General features: G+C 40.3%; 1 long non-coding RNA gene across 6 annotated transcripts; it reads left to right on the top strand.

Moving 5' to 3' along the window:
* The first annotated feature begins 5,673 nt into the window (after window positions 1-5,673).
* Window positions 5,674-14,413, top strand: LOC143692106 (uncharacterized). Of its 6 annotated transcripts, none has more exons than XR_013179969.1 (4): window positions 5,674-5,911; window positions 6,024-6,203; window positions 9,970-10,302; window positions 11,835-14,413. It is a non-coding gene; the product is annotated as an uncharacterized LOC143692106 (long non-coding RNA). The 6 variants fall into 6 exon arrangements; XR_013179971.1 differs by having other exon boundaries at window positions 5,995-6,203; XR_013179974.1 differs by lacking the exon at window positions 6,024-6,203.
* The last annotated feature ends 12,718 nt before the right edge of the window (window positions 14,414-27,131 follow it).

Genomic DNA, 27,131 nt, shown 5'->3' with positions numbered 1-27,131 from the left:
TCTTTCCTTTTCAGATAGGTCTTGTGTTAGGGACAGTCTGATCACCTTATTAACAATCCCCTACTCTACAATATGACTTAAGCATTTTTTCCTTTAGCTTGCTAGCATGTTGTATAGCTATCTGGCTGGATCTCTGCTGAAAGGCTGATGGCTGAAGGTGGAGACTGCTGGACTGCCTCAGCACTGTCCATTAGGGTCAGGCTGCTGGGCAATCAGACAGCTTGTAACAAACCTGTGAGCCCAGCCTAGTCCTCAATGGTGCCTTGAATCCATTCCCACTGGTGATGGACATCAGGTCTTTATAAAATGATGGCTGTTCTCAGAACAATGCTGATCACAGAGCCTGCATTGATTTGCTTGAGATGCATTGTGTGCTCACAGTTGAGTGGGAACAAGCTGTCAGAGCACAATAAGCAAAAAAATCAGCAGGACACAGTTTAGACAATTTCAAAAGACTCTGTTCCAAAGCATATGGCCCTTCTTTTTAACTAGAATCCCTCAATCAAAACAGCTAAGTAAAAAATAATATTTAAAAAATCATGTTACAACAGGTAAAAGAAAACTATTTTTAAAAAATCTACACACAAAGTAGAAAGTAAACATTTTTTCCAATAAAAGAGAAATATACGTGAGTTCTACAGTGTTACACAATTGCCATTGATTTTACATTAAGGGTTTTCAGGTACTTTGCCCATGGTCATCCACAGAAAATCCTGAGACAAAGAGTTGTAGGTGTATCTCTCAGTGAAAAACATGCTTTGTCTCAAAGTTTTGCATTGCTTCTCTGCATAAAAAAACTTCAGAGTGTGAAATTACCAAACCTGTAGATATCTATAGTCTCATAAAGTGGGCACAGCTTCTCTTAGGAACACTGCCTTGAACTAGAAATGTCTCCATGAAGTACAGCAAGGGCTTGTGACAGCAGCTCTTTCCTTTTCCTTCAAAAAATCTTAAGACTCCTTTGTATAACAAACATGTTTCAAAAGCAAAGCAATCTGCTATGTATTGGCTTCTATTTTTCTGTAACAATAACCAAAAGAGCTGTACGAGGCAAAAGAAGGAATTGCTCTGGCTTTGTCTTGTTCTAAACAGATACAAAAAACATTGCCATGAAAATCATCCCTCAGTGGCTGATAAAAATAGAACTGCAATTTATGCTCCCAAATACTACCTTTATCTTAAGGCTCTTAAGGAGCATTTTCAGTAATAATGGCTGATTTAGATGGATTCCCAGGGTGCTGGATCATTGCCAATGACATTAATGGTCTAAGGCTCCCTGAATTTTGATTGATTGCTGTAATCTGCAGAAACTATTTCAGGACATAGATTTATTGTTATTAAGCCTATAAAATGGTGTCAGGGTCAAAGCAAGTTGATGATTTGTGTTGTGATGCAAACATAGCACAGGAGAAGATGAAATCTTTTAATGAACGTGAAATTTGTGAGAGAACAATGTTTCATCTTCTTTGAAGAATCTGGGGCCAGCCAATTCAGATTGCAGCAGCAGGGAGAGTGTTCTTAGGCTTACAAAGTTAAAATGTGCTCACCTCACCTTCCTCATTCTCTGTTTACATAATCTGATATGATATTCTTTATTTCACTAAATATTGTGGTCCTAAATCCATCTAATATCATGTAACATTTCAAAGATGGTTAAATTTTTCCCCCACAGGGCTCATAGCTAAATGAAAGGGAGACAACCTATACCCTAACACCCCCAGAACATAATGAAAAAGGCCATAACTGAATCTAGAGATCACTGGGGTTTTTTCCTATTTAAATGGGTTTTTTCCTATTTAATTTTATAAGCAGAATCAGAGCAGATGATTTCTTGTAAAAAGGGGAAACTGGACTATAACAAAGGAATTCACACCATTGCATGATGTAAAAATATCCTCATTTGCTTTTCCCCTTGGGAATGGATTGCAAAATGTTGTCAGATCGAGGACTAATAGTACAGCCAAGAAGGAGAGAAACACATACTCTCAAAAATGAGGTGGCACATGGTTGTTTTGCAGTAGTCCAGACTGCATGCTGATGGGTTAATAGTTCTTTATGTAACTGAATAACTTCAGGCAAAAGTTCATTTTCTGCAGTTCACAGGACAGCTGCTGAAACACTGAGAAGTCCACAAAATCTGATCATTCATTTATTCTGATCAACTAATGACTTGGGATCAGAGATTACCAGTAAGTTCCAAAAATCATGATGTTTATTTCATGCTGGCACTGTTTAACTTCATTTGGTCCTATTGTGTATAAACCATTGTCATCTCACTAGGAACTTACTATATTATTGTTTTGAACACAATCCACTATCATCAACAAGACGCAAAACCAGAATTAAAAAGTCATCTTTATCCCTGTAAGTTTACAGAAGTGACTTTAAAAGCAGAAAGACCTAAAGAAATAGGATTCAAGAAAAAACAAGCAAAGGGCTTGGGTTTTTTTTAATCTATAGTAGATGTGTGGTGTTGTAAATATTTGTAACTTCTATGTTTTCTGTCATTATACAGTGTTCACTGGAGTTGAGGCAGAATATTGGAGGAGAATGAGAGAAGAGGAATTGGCAGGGCAAAGTGCGCAAAGGCTGCTACAACAGGATTTAGATGTGACCAAAAGCCAGCACCTGCACAGCATATAAGCAACTACCTAAAACAGAAGGTATTTCTGGAGTTGTAGATTCTGAATAAGAAGCCCTGGAAGATTAAGCTGTATTTGATAATGAGGATCACAGATGAGGATTGGAGAGAGAAAAGGAAGGGTTCTCATGTGTGGATAGGACTAAGAGGAACCTTTTGCACTGGTTCTTGTGGTTGAGAGATAGCAAGAAATGTAAACCTGTTGAAGATAGCATAGGTACTCTCAATGCCTGTTCACTAAAATGTTATACAACACTGACAGTTTCATGAATACATAAAGTTTTTTTATTTGAAATTATAAAATTCATCCTAAACAAATTTTTCCCCAGTTTTCCTGGTTAGTCTAGTATCTATTGCAGTCTATTCAGAGTGTGTCTTTCATGCTCCAAAAAAAGACAATTTAAACTGTTACATCCAAAGGCAATGAAATACTTTATTTGTGCCAAACTGTATATACAAGGTGTGGAATTCCTTCAATATTCTGTAATATCACTGGAGTCAGGTTGGAGCCCCTGGCAAGGATAGTGCTCAGGAATACATGAAGATGACAAGCAGTCTGTCTATAACAGTTCAGTCCTGCATCTTTGGCTACTTTAGGGAGTTATGTCCATAAAAATTTAGTGGGATGGAGAAGTAATACTACTGGGTATCTCTTTAGTGAGAATGTCCCCAGAAAATGCAGTCAGTCCTATGACCACTGCTGAAAATGTGTGGACAGGATGTGCTAGCAGTCCAGGCTTGGAGAGCTGACGGAACAGCTCTGGATCCTTTCACAGAGAATCTGAGCAAGAATTTGGATAAGCTTCCTCAGTGACAGCAAGGAATATGTCCACATTTTTCTTCAGAATAAGAAAAAAATTAATTATCCTATGTAGATAATAATGCAAAATAGTTCTGTAATTAGGATTAATTAGAAGGAATAAATGCTCTGTGTCAAAACAAGACAATACAATCATTTAGTGGTTTTGCCCTTTTCCCATATTCTTAATTGTTTCTGACTATGTCTTTTTGTGTATTTATGTGCTCAACTTTCATGGTACTCTTTGGTGGATTTTTTGGGCAATGTCATGAAAGGCCTTAGTGTCTATTGTATGTGGATGATCTTAGCAGTCTTTTCCAAACTTTATAATTCTATGATTTTCTGTATTGGCTGACAGACAACTGAGAAGTTGTTAATTTAAAGTTGAGTCCTGTACCAGGCTGTCTTTCTGAAAGTGAGATGTCTTGTTTGAGGCCATACTGCAGACCAAGGAGTTGGATGCAGCAATGGCTCAGGCCATTGGACCAAGGACATTTGTATAGACAAAACAACGGCTGAGGGACTCAGACATCCATCAAAACATGTGGAAACACGTGAGATCTCTTTAGGAGCTGTACACAATCAGTTCACAGGATGGATACCGTCACTGATCAGCCAGGTGGACAAGCCTCATTTGCAAATTACTTAGTAGACCAAGATAAAGCTGCTAAGTAGGGAGGAGCTGATCCAATGTCTCACTAACCTGAGTCTGAGGCTATGCTGACTTCTAATGGATTCTTTCATAAGTTGTTTTAAACAGTGAAAAGTAAAGGGGCAGAGGTTTGGAGACAAGTGTGAAAGCACAGTTAATAATCTAGTGAAGTTAGAGTGTAGAAAGGTAAACAAATTGATAGAGCATCTTTTCTGTAAAATTGTTTTAAAATTATTAATTCTTCTTATTTAAATGGTAGAGTGTGAGGACTATAAAAGTCTTTAGAAGTCAAAGTTTGATTTTTGGCATGGTTTTCTAAATGAAGATTAGGTTGTTTGTCTGCTGTCTCTTCAGTATGTTTTGAGTAGATTGGTTTATTTCTACCACCTTTAGAAAGGCAGAGAGTTATACTAGAGGTTATTTTGTGTTTGTTTGTTTGTTTTCAGTTGAGACCTTTATTATACTAGACTATGTAGAATATTATCCTGGTCTTCACTCCTTTAAAACAGAAAGAAACAGATATACACATCTGAGAGAGTGTGCAATTCTCCAGTTATGCTTGTGTAGAGCTACATGCATGTACAAACTATTGAGGTTTAAACTATCTTAAAACTGCAACCTATGTTTATAATTACAGCCATATAACTATACAGCTTTTTCATAAATAAATTTAAATATTAGCATGATCTGATGAATGCTAAAATATTTCAACAGGCCCCAGGTAGCTGAAAGACTAGATGGAACTTCCTAGAAGGTTGTGTCTTCTTTTCCTGTGTTCCCTGGTGCTATGCTGAAGCTTTGCAGACCTTATCTGTGGTTTTCACTCTCTGTATTACTCCTTATCATGTTATGGGGGCATAATAATTACTGCATCTGAACAAGCAAAACATTAAATCCCCTCACTTTGCTGTTAGTTCACGTCACTGCATTACAGCCAAAAGGGATTTACTCACAGTTGCAGATGATCTTAGCAGCAGAGTGTGGGACAGGCACCAGATCTTTTGAGTCACAACCCAACTAAAACAATTTTGGCAATCTCGCTCACTGCAAAACTGTACAGCACTGCTGATAAGATTACTGATGAATGTTTGGAAGCAAAAGGTAATATTTGGAAAACTGAACAGCATTTCCAAGGTTACATTCCTGAGCTCATAAGCAGAAAAGTCAAAGTAATATGGCTGCAGTTACATCTCTTTAAGGAGATGGCCCCACACCCACATTCGCCATAGTCCGATAGCTGTGATTCCTGAGCATGGCATCGCTGGAGCCACCTCCCAGCAGGACCACCCCACACTGCACCACATCAGTGTGGAGACACTGCACCACAGAGGGATTAGAACTGAGCTGGTCTCAGGGACAAAGAGACAGCTCTGGAAACAGCTCCTAGGATCCTGAGATCCAGGGATGAGCAGGACTCTCTCTGTAAGTAGCCAACTCTCTCCTCAAAAGACCCAAAGGATTTCCTGAAAAAAAGCCACATGACTTCCAAAATAGAGTCAAGCAAAAGCACCCTCAGCTTTACCATACCTCACTCCTCTGTATGCCTTCTTTGAAGTTTTGGTGGATTAATTTCAGGTCATTGGAAGAAAGCCAGAACTTTTATCTGAGAATTTTCTGAGAAAGGGGCTGTCATAGGTTCCCAGAATCAAGTGCAAGGCACAATTGCAGAGTCACCTACTGGGCCACGAGCAGCCTCACTCTGCAGCACAAAACCCACTTCAGGATACCCTTTCCCACAGGAGTGGACCTGAACCATCCATGGTAAAGAGGTTCATGCTCCCCTACAACAGAGCAGAGACACCACCATCTAGGTCTGAAGGTAAGTACTGAAGCACCCGAATATTAACCAAGTGCAAGAAAAATAAAGCCCAAAAGGGTGAACATCAGCCTTCCTCCCTGCAGTACTGGACTCCCTGCACTTTCCTCCTTAGGCAGCTGGGAGACAAGTGACTGGGAAACCACTGTTGGCCCATGAAACAAGAAGGTATTTAACTGAAAAATGGGCATAGAGCAAAGAGTGGGAAAGCTGAGAAGCAAGGGAGCTAATATCAGTCACCCACTCTCACCTCTCATACATGAAGAATCTTTGTTACCACACCTAAAATATTCTGGTAAGCAATTAAAAAAAATTGTAGCAATGGCGGTGGTGGGAGCTACATATTCAATTCTGCAGTCATTGTGGGGTACAATAACAAAGGAGGCCAATGCACAGGAGAGTTGTGATAATGGGAGGAGGACTAACAAGAGCTATGCAGGCTGAAAGGCTGCCTGGAGAGCCTCGAGTACAAACTGGATCTGAAGGGGTGTTCTGGGGGGAGTTTTCCCTCACAGACATATAGGCAGGTCTAGCAGGGTAGAAGCAGATAGCCATGGCAATCAGGCCAAGAGCAAAGTTTTGTCTTCCCTTTTTCGGAAGCAGCAGACCCCTCTGGGTGGCCTGGCTTCCAGGAAAAAATCTGTTTGATTTGCTGTGATCTCACTTTATTGCACAGTTAGATGGGGCAGAAAGCAAAGCTTTCCTAAACAGTTTGAAGAGGAGATGTATTTTAATGTTGCACTTCTTTTTTTTTAAACCAACCTTGCTCTGACTGTTTCCTAGCACCAAAGGTAGGGGTCTCCCAGGACAGCAGTTCTTTTTCTGTGCAATATTAGGATAAATAAATTAGCCAGCAGTTCCTACTTTCCTTTGCTGGACTGAAAGGACACCATTACTTAACAGCTCTCTTCAGTTCAGATCAAACTTGCAAAAACATCTCAGCTTTGTCAGTAAAGATACATCTGCTTCACCTTTGTCTAAATTCAGAGTTTTCTGAGTAAAGTTCAAGGGGAGTTGAACTAGCTCTATTCAGGCCAAAGTGAGATACAGACTTTTAATTGTGCAGGTAAGCAACTGACAAGGTTTCTTATAAAGGGTCAGAGCTAGTCATGTGGTTGTTTCAGAGGCAAATCTGAATTATTTCTTTGTGTAATGTAATCTTTGTCAAATGCCCTTGGGCAGGAAGCCACTGCAATCAAGTTGACTAATTTACCTTGTCCCTTTATCAAAATGCCTTACCTAAGTAACCAGTTCTGAATTTACCTGTCAAGTCTGTGAAGAAATACAAAATGGGCTACAAAGATAAACAGAGTTTTTAATCATCCAGGTGGAACAAGCAATTCATGGTTAATAACTTATCCAGTTAAATCAGCCTGTTTGTCTGCTTCCAGAATATCCATAAGCAGACCACAGCTCCCCCTCACTTACTCTGTTTGCATTTTCCCAATGAGTATGTTGCAAGACTGTACTCAGTGACCTGCTCCCTTCCTCCTCCTGCCAGCAGACTCTTCTTTGTAAGAGCCTTAAATGGCTCTTCTTTCCCCAAGACTCTGCATCTCATGTCCCCTTTCCTCATTAAGTCCTCAGTCTCCTTTTCTGAGTAATACTGGGTATTTTAACAAGAGACTTGGAGGCTGCTACTGGCCTCAGGGCATTTTTTCCTGTATTTTCTGACCAAATGGTCCATAGCAAGGACAGAAGAGAGTACTGAAATGAAGAATTACAGCATCTTACAAAAGTTTTGTTTAAGGCGACCTGGTCTTTTTGCTCAAGGAGTCTTTCATGAGAGTGAGAGTCAGTTGGGTAAAGTCCTAACAGTCCATGTCCCCCTCTTCCTCTGTGTAAGATCATATGCTTGTCTGGAGAATATACCTAATTTAGGAAGGTTTCATTGGAAAACTCTTGACTGGTTTGACTTGCAAAAAGGACAAAGATTCCCACATGCAAACTTCTGAGCCCAAACAGACCTTCCCAACAGTCAGACCATGCAGATGTCAGATCTCATGCACCTGCAGGACCGCCTCCATGCCAGGATGACATAAAAAAGTTCTGGAAGGGTTTTCCTTCTTTTTTTTTCCTAATGTCAATTTGATCTATTTAAAATATTACATCTGTATATTAATGACTGCTCTGGAATTTTTTGTTGCTTCTGTAAGTGACACAAAATAAACAAGTGTGTGTGAACCCATGATCACCAGTTTCTCCTCATCTCTCTACCAAAAAAAAAGGAGGAAGCTGAGTGTCTTTTGCACCAGAAGCCAAAATCTAGAGCCTGCTGCCTCCCATGGATTGTTGTTGGACACACAGATTGTCATTTGTGCTTATTTCACCAAAAGGAAAAATGTTGCTGTGTTCCCATTAAGCTGCAGTACCATCCAGAATGATTAATATAATTCATTAAAGCATTTGTATCACTCCAGAAAGCAAAGATAATTATATGGAATTTGGCATTTGAAATCAGTGCTATATCAGTGCAGGCTATCAGTGCAGGCTTGACCCTGTGTGGAAACACAGAAGTGCACAGGTATTGCAAAAGTTCTTGGACCCACCAATAGATAGACAGGCTTATTTCCAGTGTGTCTGAGATGTGTTTTAAGGCTGTGGTCTTTATTTATGCCTGTTATAATACATTTGTCCCACAAGGCCAATTTTGGTGCAACCAAGAAGCAAGCTGAAGAGATTTATCAATCACTGAATGGATAAAGTTGAAAGGAGCCCTTGGAGGTCCTCTGGACCAACCTCCCTGGTCTAGACAGCCCCTAGACATCTAGAGTAGAGTAAAGTCCTCTAGACAACATTACATAGGACTGTACCCAGAAATTGTTTAATATCTCCAGGGAAGGAGACTCTACAACCTCTGTGGGCCTCATGTTCCACTGCTCAGTCACTCTCACATCAGTGCAATAAAGTTTATCATGATGTGAATGATAAAGAAAAAGAGATTTGACTAGCTGCAGAAAATTTATATTGGTGAATGATCCACCTTCAGATACCCATCAGATTTTAACTTTCCCCTTCCTTAAAATGCACCCCATCTGAAATTGCAGCGAGAACTATTACATGTATTTGGCATAATTGTCCTCTGTCCCATTCTATTGCATTTTTTCTGCTCTGTTTCCATGGAAATGGGAGAAGGAAGGTCAGGCATATGGTATAGGCAATTGTTTTAAAGGAGCTTGAAAGGCTTTATTATTCCCTGATCTAATTTTCGTCTGAGAATGGTTGTGGGAATAAAAGTCAGACACCCTACTTGTTATTTTTGGTGGTATTTAATTTCAATCTCTATTCCCACAAAGCCAGGAAAGGCCATTTTGCTTCCTTCTGCACCTAGGAAGAAGGTTGCTCTTGAGGGAAAGTGATGTGTTGAGATAGGCATCTCATATAGGAATCTATTCCTGATCATATTGATATAGTCCTGTCAAGTCACATACTGTATGACATTGCTATGTAATGTCTGAAAGGCCCAGTCTCAAACAGGGACATTCACACCTACATGGGAAAGGAGCCCAAAAACCTGTTTGTCCATTAGGAAAAGAGAGAACTATTTCCTCAAGGACATTTTGAGCCTAGCTGTAGTTACTCTTGGAAAGAATTTTGACATCCACCCCTGGAAATTACTCCAGATGGAACGTATTTGCCTTCTTGCTACTACAAAGTAGAACTAAGATAAAGGTATTCAACTGCTCTCTTTTGATGGTTTTCTCCTATTTTATTGTCATAGCTGTTAGCTTTCATTTCCATGGAAACAGAGAGGTAGTTTTTAGCGGTGTGAGAGTCTTAGTTGAGAACAACACATGTAGATTTCAGCTGCTGGATGTTGGCTGATAACTATAAAATGAAGGAACAATACAAGGGGAATGACAAGAAGGAAAGAATGGACAAAAGAAGGAGATCCAGACATTTCAGGGGCCATGACCACCCCTCCTTCCTAGAAAAGATTCTGGGTATCTTTTGTTTTTCTTCTCTACTACCTTCATTTTCCAGGCCTGTGCTTGGACCTGGCCTCTGTTCTGTTACTTCTGTTTCAGTGTGGTAATATTTCATTGCCATGGTGTCTGTAGGCCCCAGGAAACCTGAGGCTCTCCTGTGCTGGAACCATGTTCTGTGGCATAGGAATGGTACTTCCCTGTTCAGGGCTCCGTGGAGACTCTCCCAGCCATATGCTGCTCCTACTGGAGGCACAGAAGACAAAGGTCATGGGCTGAATGAGATAAGAACAAATTACCGGAAACATCAATGAGATAAGAAAACAAATAGTAACGGCAAAAATATTATTAACAAAGGCTATAAGAAAATAAAGTATTCACATGGACAAACACCCCCAATAACAGAGAAGACTGGACAGCTCCCTCCACCACGTTTTCTTCACTAGGAGCAAGCCCTTCTTTCTGGAAGTGAGTTTCTTTCCCCTGCTCCTGGCAATGACATGAGTTGGTATAGAATAACCTCTGTGTTCCACCTACACCACACTACAGTTACTGCAAAAATTAACAGTATACTGGCTGGAACCAGGACACATGCAAACCTGGAGCAAGAGACATTACCATAATATGATGGGGAAAAAAAAACACAGGAAAGATGAAATTATTTGGGTGTTATTACACACAGGATATTGGCAAAGCCAAACCTGGACTTTATTCAGAGCTCATTACATAGCTCTCTCCTCTTACTTACTGTTCACTATACCAATGCTGAGGAAGATATGCCTTTTCCACTTATTTCTTCAGTTTTTCTTGCCTCTTCTGAACCTGTGGTTTTCTTCCAGAAAATGTCTTTTCTACTTGCTTATTCATTTTGAGTTTCTCTTCCATGGCTGCAGCTGTCTAAGGACCACTTCTTCACTGTCTCTCCCACCTGGGGTAGAGCATTCCACCCCAGCCCTGCTCAGGCAGAGCACTGCCCCAACTAAACCTGGTGTGGAGGAGGCATCTTTTCTCTTCCCAGTGTATGCTAAAACCTCACCCATCTGCCCAAGCTGCCTGTAGTCCTTCAGAGAGAAGTTTTGCCCATGAATTAATTATGTCTTGAAAACCCCTGATTAAAATGTTCCTCATCTTAGAAGTAGTGAGAGGTTGCAATAGTAGGGCAAATCTCTAACTGCCAACTCCTTATCAGTTATGGATACTCCACCTTTCAATTTCTCAGCCTGATAACACAGGCTGTTCCACCTTTCTCCTGAGTTCTGTGATTAGTTACCCTCTTTGCTATTATGACCCTTGGTTAGGAGCCACAAGTCTCCTAAGGACACCACTATTTCTGAATGAAATTTCATGTTGGAATTACTCCATTTTAATTACTTCATTTTAAAAAAGGTCTTCTGACTAAAATACATGACACTGAATGAACAAATCTTTTATTGTTCACAAGGCAGCAGGAGCATCATCCTATTGTCAGCTTTACAGTTTTTCTATTGAAGAAGGTTTTTGCCACTAGCTACACTGGTTCACTGAGATACATAACCTTTAACTCACCAGCACTGCAGGAAGCAAAGTGCTGCAGGGAAAGAGGACACGGCCCTAAGACCAGATTCCTAAGGGAGGACTGAGCTAGTCTTTCTGATGATATGGGAAAGGACTGTATTTGGGCCAAGCAGAAGGGAAGAATTGTGTTTTGGAGGTTTTAGTCTCTGTGCTAAAGGCTTGATCAGACTCAAGGGACACAAGATATTAATTACTGCACTAGCACAGCTGACTAGTAATACTAATAAAGCACAGGAACAGTAGGATGAGCGACATTAATGTGAAATCCCTCTCTATTGAGAAGTGTATTAAAGACTGTGTTTATGAGAAACAAATTTACTGACTGAAATCAGTGTGCTTATTCAGCTTTTCTGCTTCTCTCAAGACTTTCATTCTTTTGGGTACTCCAAATTTAATTTACAACACAGGTCATCACCCCAACCTTTGTTTTTTCATTGAATTCTCAGGATCTGTGTATGACTCTCTTCTGTTAAGAATAGGAAGACTGAAATACCCTAAGTATCCAGCCAAACCAAAAAGCTTCTTGTGTAATTACTTGAACAAGAAGGTAACCAGCCTTCTTCTATGTACTCAGAAAGGATTGGTATTCATAATGTTAAGGCAGGCAGCATAAAATATCCTAACAATCCTAGTATGTTAGATTTTTACTTTTTTGGTTAGTTGGTTGGTTGGTTGGTTGGTTGGTTGGTTGGTTGGTTTGGGGTCTGGGTTTTTTTTGTTTTGTTTTGTTGGTTTTTTGTTGGTTTGGGTTTTTTGGTTTGGTTTGGTTTGGTTTGATTTTGGTGGGGATTCTTTAGTTTGGCTTGGTTTGGATTTTGGGGTGGTTTTTTTGTTTGTGTGTTTGTTTTGGTTTAGTTGTTGTTGGATTTTTGTTTTGATTTGGGACTTTTTGTTATTTATTTAGTGCACTAGGGCTGTTTTAATAATTTGCTGCTCTTCTTTTTATACTTCCCAAAAAGGAGAGAAGGAGTTAGGGCATTTTATACAACAGGAAGAGTGAATGAAGAGATGTATGATACAACTATTCCCTTTGCACCTTAGAACTCAACAGAGTAATACTTCCTCTGTGTGTGTTAACTACTTCTTCCACCTTCAGCCACAAAGTGTTTCATTGCTTCACACTCAAATCTACACTGTAGAAGAAGGGGACTGTTGCCCCCTTCTTTAAGCACCTAAAAACTGATTATAGCTAAATACCAACAGGGACTGCTATCACTGGAGTGCAAGCTGTCCCCAAACCACTCCTGCAGAAGAAATCAGTTTTAAACATGAAAATGCAGAATAAAACAAAAGGTTTGGAAAAGATTACCAGATTCAGACATGCTGCAAATGTTCCCCACATCCTCTAAAATGGATGTGTCAAAGGTAGGGTGATGTTTCAGTTCTGTTTGCAGCAGTCAAATTCTTTTCCACAATCCAGACTGTCCCAACATTTACATCCACTTTTCAGCCCTGAGTGCTCCCCATTCTCCCCAGAGATCAGCTCAGCACAATGTCAGGGACTTGGCACATTGTCAATGGCAGATACAAGTGACAGGCATCCTTGGCACTGCAGAAGACCTTTCTATGTAGGAGACCACACTGGAAACACACAATACTGTATGTTTCCCCTTCTTTCACATTTCAGCATGTTAACAGAGCCATGCATCAGAGAAGCACTGCAAGAAATCAGAGTGACCACATAAAAGTCAAACGTATTCCAGCCATTGCTAATGAAAAATATCTATTAACAGCATTACCAACAGAGTTTGTCTGCACTGCCATGAGGAAGGTGGTTCTCCTGAACCACAACGTGGAATCTCCTGGAAAAACTTCTTGTACCTGACTGATTCTATAAATTGTGCTTGTCACCAAAGCACTTCTCAGTAATGGGATTATGAAGCAACTAGAAAAATATTTTCTTTTAAATCTTTTGACCATGAGGTAAACCCCTGCATAGTTTTGCAACACATTAACATGCTAACATGTTAGCATCTACCTATAGTCTGTTAAAAAATATTTATTCTTGCTCATAAGATTTGATGGTCATGTCTCTTCAGAAATTGTTCAGAAAGGGTTGAAGGAGAAACTTTTGAAAAACATTAGTTCTGATCAGCACCAAAATAAGAGAAAGGGGGTGAACTTTGAGTGAAAACCAAATGGGAGTAATAAAAATACCTGAATACAAATACTGTAGGTGAGAAAACATCATGACATGCCTCTGCATCAAAGGAGTTTGCTCCTAGAGCATCAGAATAGATTATAATTCAGCAGGCTGTCTCATTCAGACTGTTCAGAGTGTTTGCCTGAGCCAAATGCTGTGTTAGATAAACACTGGATTCATATGAAGAGTGGTGAGTGCTGTGTTTAATGTGTAACAGCAGCCCCAAAATCTGTTTGTTTAATATCTTGCAACTGGAAGCAAACAAGCAAAAGCCATCCTGTTGTACCATACTTGTGAGTCTTGTTCTACTTGTGCCACCCACTCTTCACTGTCTCACCACACTGCAGACGTGCCGCAAGGTGGCAAAGCAAAAGGCTCAGGGAAATGTAGATGACCTAATCATTTTGGATCTTCCTAACAATTTCATTCCCTCAAAAAGCTGAACCCAGAAGAGAGTTTTAGAAAGCAAAGAAAGCTCCTGAATACAGTGATTACAAGACAAATGGCATTACATTTGACAGACATGCTATTTCTCATTTAACCAGATCTAATGGGTGCCACCCCTGCCCATGGTAGGGGATTTGGAATTAAATTGTCATAAAGATCCCTTCCAACCCAAGCCATTCTATGATTCAATGATTTCTTTTGTACTCCTTTGAAAGCCTTTTCTCTTATAGCTCCAAGACTAGAAGAGCCTACAGGAAATCACAAGAGGGAAAAAAACACTTCCTCTGGGGAAGTTATACTTTCGTGGGATGATCTTCCACCAAATGTTCCATTGTAAATAGATATATCACTGCACTTCTCTTATTAGCTTGGGGCCTCAACTATGTTTCTTTTTCTTGTATGTGTATATGAATAAAAAAAATTATTTACTATCAAGCCGTGTGCAAATATTTTCCTTCTTACCCCTCTCAATGAGACAGGAAAGCAAAGCACAAAGAGGAGAGCATATCTCAAACAAAAGAGCGAAATTCTGGCCAGCTCATCCAAGGAAAACAGTGTCCCTGCAGCATTCCCCCTGTCTCTTCTCTTCTGGAAAGTGTTCTGGTTCCCTGGTGCCATTTCATATGCAGATACCTTCCTGACAATCAGTCTGCCTCCGTCTCTTCCAGTCTGCCTCTGTCCCCTCAGCCAGCATGCTCACTCCTTTTGCTTGCAGGGCACCTGGAAACAGAATTGGAAAAAAAAAAGCTGGAAATTACAAGTGTTGGCCCAGAAAATAACAAGGAGTCTACTATGAATCCCTCATCACCCTGGGTCTGAATCATTCTAGCTTTCTTTCACACATATCTCTGGTAATATTTCTTTTCTACTGCAATGAATTATATTAAATATTTCCTACTCTAGGTTTCCTAGTTTAAATATTTTAAAATCAATTAACCCTCTTTCTACTTGAAGAACTGGATCTCTGCAATATTTAAAACTTTCCTTACCCTACTAATTTCTCTTTATTTCCTTATTTAGGCCATGGGTTTGGGAATTTTTTCTTTACTTCCCCTCGCTTTCTTTGTTTTAAATCAGACTCATATTGAGCACTTCAGGAAAGAAAGATAACACCTATTCTGCACCATGTCTCTCTAAGTTTATCAAAGAACTTGGTTAGTCAAATCTTGGTCTTTGTCAGGAGTTGGCACACTATTCTCCTGACTTGTGAAAGGCTCCGGAAGCACAACTACAGGCAGTTAGGACTGATCACTGGATTCATTATCTAAGAACTCTCACAAAAATATTAATCAAAATAGAAAATATATCCACAGAGCTTGTGGAATAAGTCCTTAGAGCATAAGAATAGATACCAAAATGGCATGGTTTCAGAATGGCACAGAAGATTACATTTTTAATGGCAGCACCAAGGACAGAGAACGGATCATTTCCTAATGATAGTTCACATTTTGTTAAACTCTTAAAATGGTATCCTTGATGTCTTCAAACATCAGGGAAAATGGCTTTACAATCTTCCCTGTGATAGAGCAATTACAACCTACTATTGAAAAAGCAACCTGTTTTCTTCATCCCAAGCAGATGTCATCTGAGGGTTCAGGACAGGAAGATGAGTCACCTGTCCCTGCAATCATTTTCTGACTTTGTGTGGCTGAGGAAAAATCATTAGACTTTTCTGTGATACAATTTCCTCATCTGTGGAAATAAGAGAATTCCTGTTCATGCTTGGAGATCATGTAAATGCTAGTTTTATGAAGTGAATTTTGAACAGCAGAATGGAGAGATGCATTGTATGAATGTGAAGATTCATTCATGCAATGCAAGTACCTTATTACTAACTGACAACATTTGGCAGGACCTCAAGACAGTCACTTGTGGACACCCCTGGTGTCCATAAATTCTTTCCACATGCTTACAAGAATGGGCCATGCTTGTGGAGTTACAAGAGATAAAATGAACTTCAGTTGAATGTTCAAGTTCTAATTTTTTATGTCTTTTGCTAGGTCTTTTTATTTGGAGACTTTGTCTTAGGAAAGGGTAGAATGGTTGTCTGTTTTGGATTGTGCACTGTGTTTACACAGAAGAGCACACTGACCTCCAAACCCCACCTTTCTGCAGCAGAGCTGTATCTATGTGTGGCACACACTTCAAAAATGGCTGCAGAGTTAAAAGCTGGGGCTGGGTGCTAGGAGGTTATTTTTGTCACAGTCAGTTATACTTGCAGTTGTGCATGGTCAGAAGATAAATCAGAGTTTATGCTTTGTGGCAAAGCAGAAAGCTTGTGGGACTAGATTTCAAAAGAATTTCAATGAATCGGTCACCTTCAGGGACAGCGCTGGCAGTGCTGGCGGTGCATACCGAGCTGGACAGGAAGGAGGCTCTCTGTCTTTGACATACATAATTAAGGTAGTCATTTTGGTGTAAAATAAGCAAAGGACAGATTAACATCATTTACTGTTTGTGTGCCGAGGGCCTGTCCTAAGGTCTTCTCTTGATTAAAGATAATAGCTCCTCAAACAGATGAAGGCTTATCAAGTCCTGCAAATAATCACCCTGAGGTCCTCTCCATGGGAAAAAAGAGATTGAGGGAGAGAGACAGTCCTGCCTGTCCCCATGTGTGCATCTGGCTCTCACAGCAGCACGTAGGGCATTGTTGGCATGGTTTGTTCAGCTCCTTTCCCCCATCAGCACTGCAGCTTGCATCTAGCCCTATTGTCCCAGGTGTTGTAACTCTTGACTAGCCATCAACAATTCTAACTGCTATTGTTAAGACTTATTATATCATCTGAAGCAGCAAACCTGAAGGGGAAAGCCGACACAAAAGGGGATATTTTCCTTTTCATGCAGAAATGAAATGAATAATTGGTCTTGCATAAATAAATAAATAAATATCAAGCTATAAATCATACCTACAAGCCAAAAGAGGGAAATTACAAGAGGAAAAAAAATCACCATTGAAATGAACAACCCAAAATCTTGTGATCACCTGTAAGTATAGGCAACTCAGAGAACACCTCAGTGCAGCTTTCACATCATCACCAACTGTTGCCTTGAGAGAGGCACAAATCAGGGGAACTGGTAGAAACTCAGACACTAATAATGATACAAGAGTTGCAGAGATACTTCAGTCTTGAGAAGGTGCATACTTACTCCACGTACTGCAAGGGCAGGAAGGCACTTTTTGTGGTTTAGTCAGCAGGTTGGATATCCTAATACATCGCTGCTGGTTTTTTACTGCTTATTCTTGCCACTTCAAAGCAGAGATCACATATTATATGGTCTCTAGTACAGACCCTATAACAGATGGTACATAACATACCCTCATAAAATAAGCATATATAGCAACATATCATACAGGTTCAGATGGGTGAAATGGACATCTTTGTGAAAATCAATTGAGAGAGGGGGGTCAGTGCATGAACACTCAGAATCTAAGCAAACATTTTCCGCATACTTCTGCAGAGGAAAACCCACTCAGTTCCATATGACCATGACAGTACTTAATCAGACTTCTCCCTTTCACTTGTCCTTCTTTCATTCTATTTTTTTGGTTTTGCCTCATGGCAGTGCTAATCCCTTATCTCCCTTGCACCCAATATTAACCCCCACCATCCCATATTTACTGCTGTTCTCTGGCCTTGAGGACATCACTGTCTGATCCTTTGTGCTTATAGCTCAGTTTGAGATTTCATTAGTTCGAATAAAAGATATAATTTGCTTTCCAATTCATTGATCTGTTGTTGACAGTTCTTAGTTTGGGATAAAAAGATTTTTAATGAAAACTGTGCTGTCTCCTCCCACACAGAGAAGGATGAAGTCTGTAATTGCACATGACACTATATGGTTCTGCTATCCCTCAGTGACCAGAGGTAAATCTAAACAGATACAGACATTTGTAGTGATGCAGCCTGTCCACACTATACAGTATTCCAGTATTCCAGGGTCCATCCATGGACTTCTCCTTCACACCATCCTTCCTGGAAGAGGCAGTTTTAAGCAATCTAGCCACACTCTTCTGCTTCATGTAGAAGAGATAGACAGCTAAAATGGGTTGTGCCTTTACCAGTAGGTTCATAAGAATTTTTCTTCCACAGATGGGTCATTATATAATGGCTTTACTGCAGACTAATGTATATTACTATTTTTGAGACAGTAAAAAATCAGATAATTCTGCTTAGTACTGCTTAGTCCTAAACAGTTACTAGGTTTTCCTTCAATGTGTTGGAAATCCATTCCATAGCAGGAACCTCTGACACATGGAAATGAAATGTAGATTGTAACTGACATAAAAAATGGTAAAAGAAATCTGCTTGTGAGGGTAGTGTGTCACAGGGGATTTATGAGTAAAGCTGTGTATGATTCCTTAGATGAAATTATTTTCTCAGTCTCTGAAATAAGCACAGAAAGATCCTGGAGAGAAACAGATCCACCTAGATGAAAAGGAACAGCTTGTAGGAAAACTTTCTAGAGGTCTGTAAGGGAAGGATGCTCGGGAGATAACTACTTTTGGTAGGGCCAGGACAGGGAGGATATGGAAGGGCTCCAGTACCTCTGGAAAAAGCCTCAGGAGGGGTGCCATGTAGAGCTGGAAAGGCAGTTGAGCAGGGCATAAGCTCAATGTTGAGCTCCACACTGAGAGCCTTCTCCCTTTTGCATGCACAGGAGTGAGGCTGTTCTATCAGAATTTGTGTCTGGAACAGGAGCAGGGCTCCACACACTTACTAACAGCTGGTTAGCTGCAGCAAACACTGTGCCTCAACACCATGGTGCATACAGAAAGGACATGGAGAATGAGGGAAGGTTTCTGTGTTACTGCTCTTCACTGCATGAGCCTAACATTTAGATCCTCAGGCTTGAACTGTGGTTGCTGAGAGCTGGTGTAGAGCTCATCCTGGCCACAGCTGTAATGCAATCTGAAAATGGTATCTTTATCTGCACTCAAATGCACAGCTAATGCAATCACTAGTGTTGCGTTGTTAATGTGGGTCTGTATGTGACCCTGCACTCTGCTACTGTCCCTGATTGTCTAATGTCAGTATGCTTTGAGCTGTGCAACTGGAAGAATAAATATAATCCCTGGTCTTACGTTCACCCAACTGCTTTTCAGTACTGTAAGAACCTCTACAGAGGCTTTACTGCCTTAAACTGCATGTGAGAAGATCTCATTTACCCAGGAGATTCTACATGAAGGCTGCAATAGGACCACAAGGCAGTCGCAATTATCACCCTTGAGTTCTCAACCTTTGTGAGTTTGAAAAACATTCACTTTTGCAGCTTAAAATGTTCATCTCTGATTTCCAACCAGAAATAAATTATTTTAGTGGCTGTATCTCTTCTATTGCTACTGAGTTAAGGCAGAATACATAAAACATATTTTTCTTTGTGTTGCAAAAAAAATAAATTCTTGCAATGCTGCTGTGCTGTTGTTGGAAGGATTTAGGATAAACAACAGCAAAACCAGCTGAACTCTAAGAAATAAAATCTGACAAGGCCTCAGTTCAGCTAAGGATTGATCCTTCTGTCAGTCCTTTCTCAGGAAAATAATTTAGCATGGACAGCAAGTTGAGTATGTGCTTACGTCCCCTTCAGGTCAGTGCTAAAGTTACAGTTAAGTGTATGATGAAGTACTGCATGGTATAGGAATTGTTCACTGAATTTTGACTGAGCTATATTTCTTGCCTGGAAAATTAAATGTCTAAGCAGGAGCTGAGGAAAAGCATTTCAAAACTAGATTCTCAGGACACAGAAGAGACAGACCAAATCTGCAGAGGCATACTTAAGCATGAGGGTCAGATATCCGGGACACTGCAAGCAGGACTTCCCCCAAGCTGTCAGTGCACTTAGTAAGTCCCAGAGCTGGAGAATTTGGGAGGGGAAGATGGAATGGTTCCATTGTGTGGGACTTGCTGGCCCAGCACTGCCCACAAAACTTTTCCAGAATTCAGGCAGGCTAGGAGGGACAGAGAGTAATATTAGATGCTTCTTCCTCTTCAGATCCTCCAGTCTTGCCCACCACATTCTGCTGCCCAAGCTCCATCACATACCAGAGAGCCACTGAGCTGCTCTGACCCTTGGACCCTACACATGCCCCACCATCAGTTTAACTGCATCTGCTTCACACTACTGAAAAATCACAAAATATTCTAAAATACCAAAATTAAAATTGTTTTCATAGTCCAAGTCTAACACTTCTGCTGCTATTGTGCCCCTTATCTCTGTTTCATTTTTAATACTTAATACTGATAAATGACAACAATCAGCTAGTGTCTTTCTCTCTCTCTTATTTACATGTAAAAAATAGACCACATGTATCATCAATAAACCCCAATATGTCTGGGTTTTTTTCCATAGAAAAAGATTCTTGAGAACTTGTAGATGCCCTATTGGCAGGGTGTGCTTTTCCAGGCAAGCAACTTTTTTCAGGCTTGCTGCACTCCTGCACCAGGATTTGGAAATATTTTTGTATATCTAATGTGACTTTCCAAATCATCATGGTTCTTCTCAGTCAGTGAAATCCTAATTTCAGGAGGGTGCACTTCATTTGGAAACCACAAGCCATTCTTAGCAAGCTAAGCACTGGACCTGACGTGAACTTGCTAACTAACATGACCTAAGCAAAGCATCATCAGGTTGCCTCCTGAGCTGGCAGCAGGAGGTCACATTGTCAGGTCTGCAGAGTCCAAAAGCAATGTGAGCAAAGCTTTCCTGTAAAATAGAGATACATTAACTCAAGGTTCAGAGTACAGAGCAGCTGTATGGATGGAAACCTCTGATTAGGGATTGCAAAAAAAGAGGTTAATGTTTAGCCAGTTTATCTGCTGACGAAACATTGACAAAGATCTTCCTCAGCTTCTGATTTCTAAATGGTACACAGCACAGTTTGGGTATCACAGGGCAATTTTGTCTGGGTCTTAGTGAGTTGTGTAAGAACAGTGATGAGTATATTTTGTTTAGATTTATCTTCTCTGTTTTTTATTCTGTCCCTGACTTCAGTGTTCAATAATGTATACAAGGTATCTGTTCTTTCAACATTGGAATGAAGCAGGGAAGTGAAAATGGTTTAAAGCTTTTTCAACTGCTGAAGTCTTGTAAGTGTGAGATTTAAAACTAGCAGATAAATACTTCTGAGCAAATAAATTAAAACCTGTTGAAGACTGAATTAGGAGATCAGAGTGTGCATTGCTGCAGTCAGCTCAGCAGCTCTGTATGCAAACACCAGAGCTCCATTTTGTGTTTGAAGTGCACTTTGTTGCACAGCCAGGGGATGTGTAACACCCTCGTGTTGAGTTCTGATACTTCTTTTCCATACTGAAGATAGTGGAGGAGCTGGAAGAGGCTGGAACAAGCTGTTTTACACATGCCCTGAAGTGGAGGTGGCACAGTATGTTATGTATCCATAGTATATGCACTGTATGTTCCTGCTGGGATCCACCAGGACAGATGTCTGGCAAGGGACCCCCTTGCCTTGTTCTTGCCATCACTCCTCATCCCGTTCTTTGAGGGATTTCTTTACATGAAGGACTGATCTAGGCCAGAGCTAGGGTTGCAAGGCAAAGTGCTGTCCCACACTGTCTGCTAAGTCACAGCACTAAGCCAAGGCATTAGAAACACTGCTCAAAGTCATTTTTTGTTAATCAGATTTTTTTATTGAATCTACAGTAACTGTTTGTTTGCTTGTTTGGGTTTTTTTTTTTTTTTTAATTTTGCTGTCATCCCTTTTTCTTATGTTCTTTTGCAGTTCTATTCTTCTAGGATTCTTGCAGAAATGGGGTTGACTTGAAAACTTACCCATGTCAGTTTGTGAAAATCACTTTTTACTTCTGGATTAGCTTGTTGGGCCTATCATGCAGGGCTAAAGGAAGAAGCAGGTTGGTTCTGCTAATTTGTGGGCATGAAAAATAAATAAATTCTATTCACCTGAAGTAGAAGTGGGTTGATTCTATCTATGTGCATTTGCTCAAAATTGCATCAGTGTGAGATTTCACAGAACAAACGTCAGTGAATCAGGTCCCTGTTTGAACTTCTATTCCTGGTATCATTGGCAAAATTTTCTAGGACAGTAGCCATTCCTGGGAGCTGTGCATTCAGGTGCCCAGAAGGCGTTTTAGGACCATGGTTGTTTTCTCTGTGACATTTTTGAGTGAACTTCATGGCAACAAAGTGCTTGGGGTTTCAGGGAATTCAACATATCTCTGAGTAGTTGTTCCCATCTCTGTATGCATAGGAATGGATTTGAGAATAAGGTTTGGACTTTAGAGGCAGACCTCTGATTCTGTTCTACCTGCTGGTTGATTTTTGTGTACTCAGGTGGTAGCTGGCAGAATCACAAGGCAACTTGTGGAGGTACAGCTGTTTTAGCAGATATTTGCAGGTGAAGGAGGCTTGGCTGTTTTTTGCAGTTGTCCACGGACAACCTGACATCATTAGACTGCCCATGTGCTGTTTTGACTATAAATACTCTCTCTGCTTAGCCAGCTCCCTCCTTCTGCTTCCTCATCTTCCACGTGCCTAAGACTTCTTTTTCTGCTGTGCTGCAGCCTCCAAGAGGGGAAAGTGCCTTTGCTCTGTGCTTGTTCACTGCTTGGCACGGTGTCTCCCAGTGTGCAACAATGACTGTCACCACTGCTGCTGCTGCTGGAGCAAGAGAAGGTGCAGCCTAGGGGTCTTAATTGGGATGCTGTGTCCTGCCATTGAAAGAGACATGATGACAGCAAAAAATAAGGTATGGCATTGTGGATTTGATATGCTTATCTGTCCCAAGAACCAGAATGTCATGGACCTTGAGCAGAGCTTTTAGATGACCCAGCTGGAGTACCAATGCACAAAAGCATTCTTCAAGAGGAAGACAACCTATTCCCTGTCTGTAAAGCATCACTTACCATCTGTTTCATATGCAAATGAGCGATGAGAAAGGAGCCAATGTGTTAAGGAAATGTCATTTGAACACAACAGAATGTGCATACCTCTCCCTGGATGACAGTCCTTATTGATGTTAAGCATTGGTATCCCTGCAGGTGTGTTTACCCTTCAGCATCTGCGGTGTGAGCAAAGAGAGACTATGCCAGGAGCTGATAAGCTTAACACATATCTTTTTAATAAAACTCCTCTCTATCTTTGTATGGGACACTAAATCTTGCTGTAACAGGGTACATACAAGCCCACCACAGACATGACTATACTCATGTCATACTCAGTACTTTGGTGATAGAAGTAAAACAAGAAGTAATGGATTTGCCCCTTTTTCTTCTGTAGAGACTGAGCATCAAGAAATTCAACAAAGTTAATTTAAATTTAAGCAAATCAGCTGGAAAAATAATCAAAGGAGTTAATAAAGGAGATAAATAGAGGACAGACATACCAGACCCCAGAAAAATTCTAAAGGTGCTCTGAGAAGAAGTTTACAGCAGTATAGATCCCTACATGATATAATCATAGTCTGAGAAAAATCAGTAGTAGTCCAGACGCTTCCACAGCCATCTTGGTGAAGGCTCTACCTGTAGGTGTCTTTAGAAAAACACTGGGCACAAACATTTGAATGTGAAGATAAATCCAGGGTCTGTGCTTGAGTCCCTGATAAGAAGGTTTGACTTTCAGAAGTGCTAAACCACATTTGGACTTGCTAGAGGAACCAGCATTGGAAAACAAGGCCAGTTCCCTCTACACTCACTTCTAGGGTGCAAAAGCTCAGCTCCTGCTTCTCTCTTACAAATATCAGTCCTGGAACTTCACTGCATTTTATCTGAGAGGTAGCCAGCCACTGAAACAGAGCTTCATCCAAACTTAATGTTTATGACAATATACCCATTGGAAGGCCTTCCTGCCTTGAAATGTATGGAAAATACTAATACTCTTTAGATTTCATATATCTCATTTAGATTTTTTTAAATTTAAAATTTTAACCATTTGTTATGTCATGCTGGGTAGGTATTATAGTAGCAGTTAGAGGGAAAGTGTTGAGTACCCTACATCAGCTTAGCCTCATTGTTTTTAGGGAGATTGTGAGAGTACACAGCAAGAGGTGTGGGCATTTACTGTGAAGAGGGAGGGAAGATGGAAAGGGATAGCAGATCGAATATGACACACTCTTCTTCCTAAAGACAAAAAATAAAAGAAAAAGGAAAACTTAAAGTGAAAGACACTGAAAAACATGATACAGAAGGAAAGAAGGAAAGAAGAAAAGTGTATTTGTCTTTGCTTCCATTATTTCAACTTGCTGCCTTGATCAGAGCTACAAAAGAATTGTGAAAGCCTAAAAATTCCCTCAGGTTGAGGAAAAAATCTGCTCCAGTCTAGTTATTAACATCTCTGTCATAAACTCAGATCAAAGTTCCTTGTCTGAAATGGCAGGCAGTTCTGGACTTTTTAACTTTTTAACATCTAAAGCCAGGCCTACCTTCCCTCTGAAGTCCAAACCTTATTCTCAAATCTATCCTTGGAGAAGTGCAGGTGGTGGCACAGGGCTCAGTGTGGGGAAGAGCATGTGCTGCCAGCAATGGATAACAAGTGATGGTCAGTACTAACAGATACCTCCACATCAGTGTTCAGGATGTCTCAGAAAAACGCAGTGTGAGGCTCATGTCCAAGAACCCTGAGGAAATTAATGAGGAATGTTTTAATGTCATTTAATTATAAATCCTGTTGGATATAACTTCTGTACAGTATATAACTATCTTTAGTGGGTATAGAATCTAAATTGGAAGTTATGCCATTGGTATAGTGATCTGATAAAATGAAAACCTAAAATGTTTTATTTTTCTTGTCTTCAGCAAGGACTTTCCTATAAATTAATGGAGCTACAGATCATGAGCTTTGTGCCACTTCAAGGATTTTCTTTACTGAAAAGGGTGGTTTATAACTCTTCACATAGAGAAATCAAGCAAAAGCTTAAGGCAGGTGGCTGTGCTCAGTGTACAAGCATAAAACAAGAGTGTGACAAAGCAGTAACTACTGAAGGTTGACAGGGACTCAAGGGGACACTGGACAAGTACACACTAAAAAACAAATAATCTGAGGCATTTAAGTACTGCTCTCACTTATTTTTTTTCCAGATTTTTTTAACCTATCCTAACCAAAAATAGTTGTTTCCTCTCCTTATTGTCCTCTCCCCAGAAGAGCAGAAAACCAAAGGATTAAGGGGACAAACTTTGGAGTAACATTGAGGAACTCAGCACAGAATATGTTTCCAGTTAAAGATATTCTTCTCTAACATGGAAGCTACAGCTGAAAATGTGTCCTCTCTCTTGGGTATAGAACTTGAACTCTGAATCCACTACAGGCAAAATGGAAGCCCCCTGCTTGGACTACAATTGCATGTGGTTTTTTCTGCTATGGTTTTCACAATGAACATCAAATGCCTTCAGTAAATTTTACTGCAGAAATGGTGAATTGTGGTAATCACCATTTTCTATGGACTAATGGACATAGAAAAATGGACATAGAAAAAAACATTTCTAGCTGGCCTTCCACTACAAGTGATCTGATACATGTGACTTCACAGACACAGGTAGCTGGAACAAAGCTTTGTGTCGCCTGGCTTTCCCGTGAGATTGAAGGCCCTCTGTATGCTCCTGGCATTATCCAGGGCAGTTGCTGTGATTATGTTTTCAGTATCTCTGGTCCCTAGGAGTCTGAGAAGCAGATTTTATTAGAATAACTAGAAATTTGCAATGAAAGATTCCACCTCTGCAGTGAAGACAGGTCTGCTAGATGAGTGGTTTATTGGGTGCCTTTGAATTTTCCCACTCATACCAGAAGTTACCACAGGATGTTTTGGTCAGGTGTCTATGGCCTCTCTGCTTTTCCAGATTTTATTCCAGATTGCCTCAAATATGCTCTAGAGAAAACTTTCCCTGTGGTATGGTTGTTTTCACATGTGATGTTGCCATGGTCCACTCATCCCATCTCACCAGTCTTCAGAGGAAGATCATATCTCGCTTTTACTGTTCATCTTCCCAGCAGAACAACTGGTAGAAACAATTTGCAATTTGTTCTTTTATACAGCTTGTTCCCTGACTCTTCCTAACCTCTGTCTTGAAATTGCCACATAACTACCTCAATTGAACTGTTCTGTGTCACATAGTTTCCTGTATTTCTTTCAAGCTGATGAAGTAATTCCTTTCAAATTGATGAGCTGCCATGCTTTGTGTCACAATAAAAATATCCCTTTGGAAAAGAGCCAGATAGGCACACCTCAGTACCCTGAAGTGTATTTTGTACAACAGCCAGCTCTGCAGTATCAATAGCATGTGAGAAAGTCTCCAGAAGCTTCCAGTGAGGTTTTTTTTTAAAGCTTGTCATTCATGGTCACCTTCTCGTTGAAGGTTTCCAGTGCTCAGACAAACTGAGCATATTCCTCATGTATTTTTCACATGTACATGGTCCTGCAAGCCCCTGTTTCAGTGTGGCCTTCAACACAGAAGTGACACCTACTGCCACTTCTGAGGTAGGTGTACTCTCTGTCACATTTTTCTGTACACATCCCAATATTTTTGAGTGGATAGTTAATGTCTGAGATGTGACATAGCTATGCTACATCAAAGTAACCGTATGGCTCATTTGTGTAATAGTAACCATGAAAGTCTACTTTCACCTAAAGATTCTGGGGAAAGAAGTAAAGCTAGTTTAGCAATGTTAATAGTCTGTAAACTGACAGAATGCATTTAGTGTGGATTTGAGTTTTCTGACTTCTGCCTTCCCAAGGCTAGATCACAACCCTTGTGTGGTCAGTGGCTTGGTGACACCTCTTCCAGCTGCAGTCCTGCATCCCTGAACAGTCACAGAAGACAATGGGGAATTCTGCCATGATTTGCATCAGCCTTCCCCCTGTGATTGCATCTATGCTGCCAGAACATCATCTGCTGTGATGAGACTTCCTAGGAATTTTGTTTATATATCTTTCTGGTAGCATTGGAAGTTGCCCTCAGTTTTTACCCCAAATGTCATTCTTTGCCATTTCTATCAACCTAGTGACATACCAAATATGGTAAAGTAGCTTTAACGACATTTATTAATATCCATTGTTGGTACTGGTTGCCAACATGTTTTGCTGTTGTCAACTCAGTTTATATGTCTCCTTTTGCAGACCTTTGATGTTGAGCTCTTTTTAGTACTCTGTTTGAAGCACTAAGGGTTTCTGGAAAATAGCTTGCCTGATTTC

Source organism: Agelaius phoeniceus, chromosome Z, assembly GCF_051311805.1.
Source record: "Agelaius phoeniceus isolate bAgePho1 chromosome Z, bAgePho1.hap1, whole genome shotgun sequence".
Taxonomy (NCBI): Eukaryota; Metazoa; Chordata; class Aves; order Passeriformes; family Icteridae; genus Agelaius; species Agelaius phoeniceus.
Note: the sequence above shows the minus strand (reverse complement) of the source record. Positions and strands in the feature narration are given on the sequence as shown.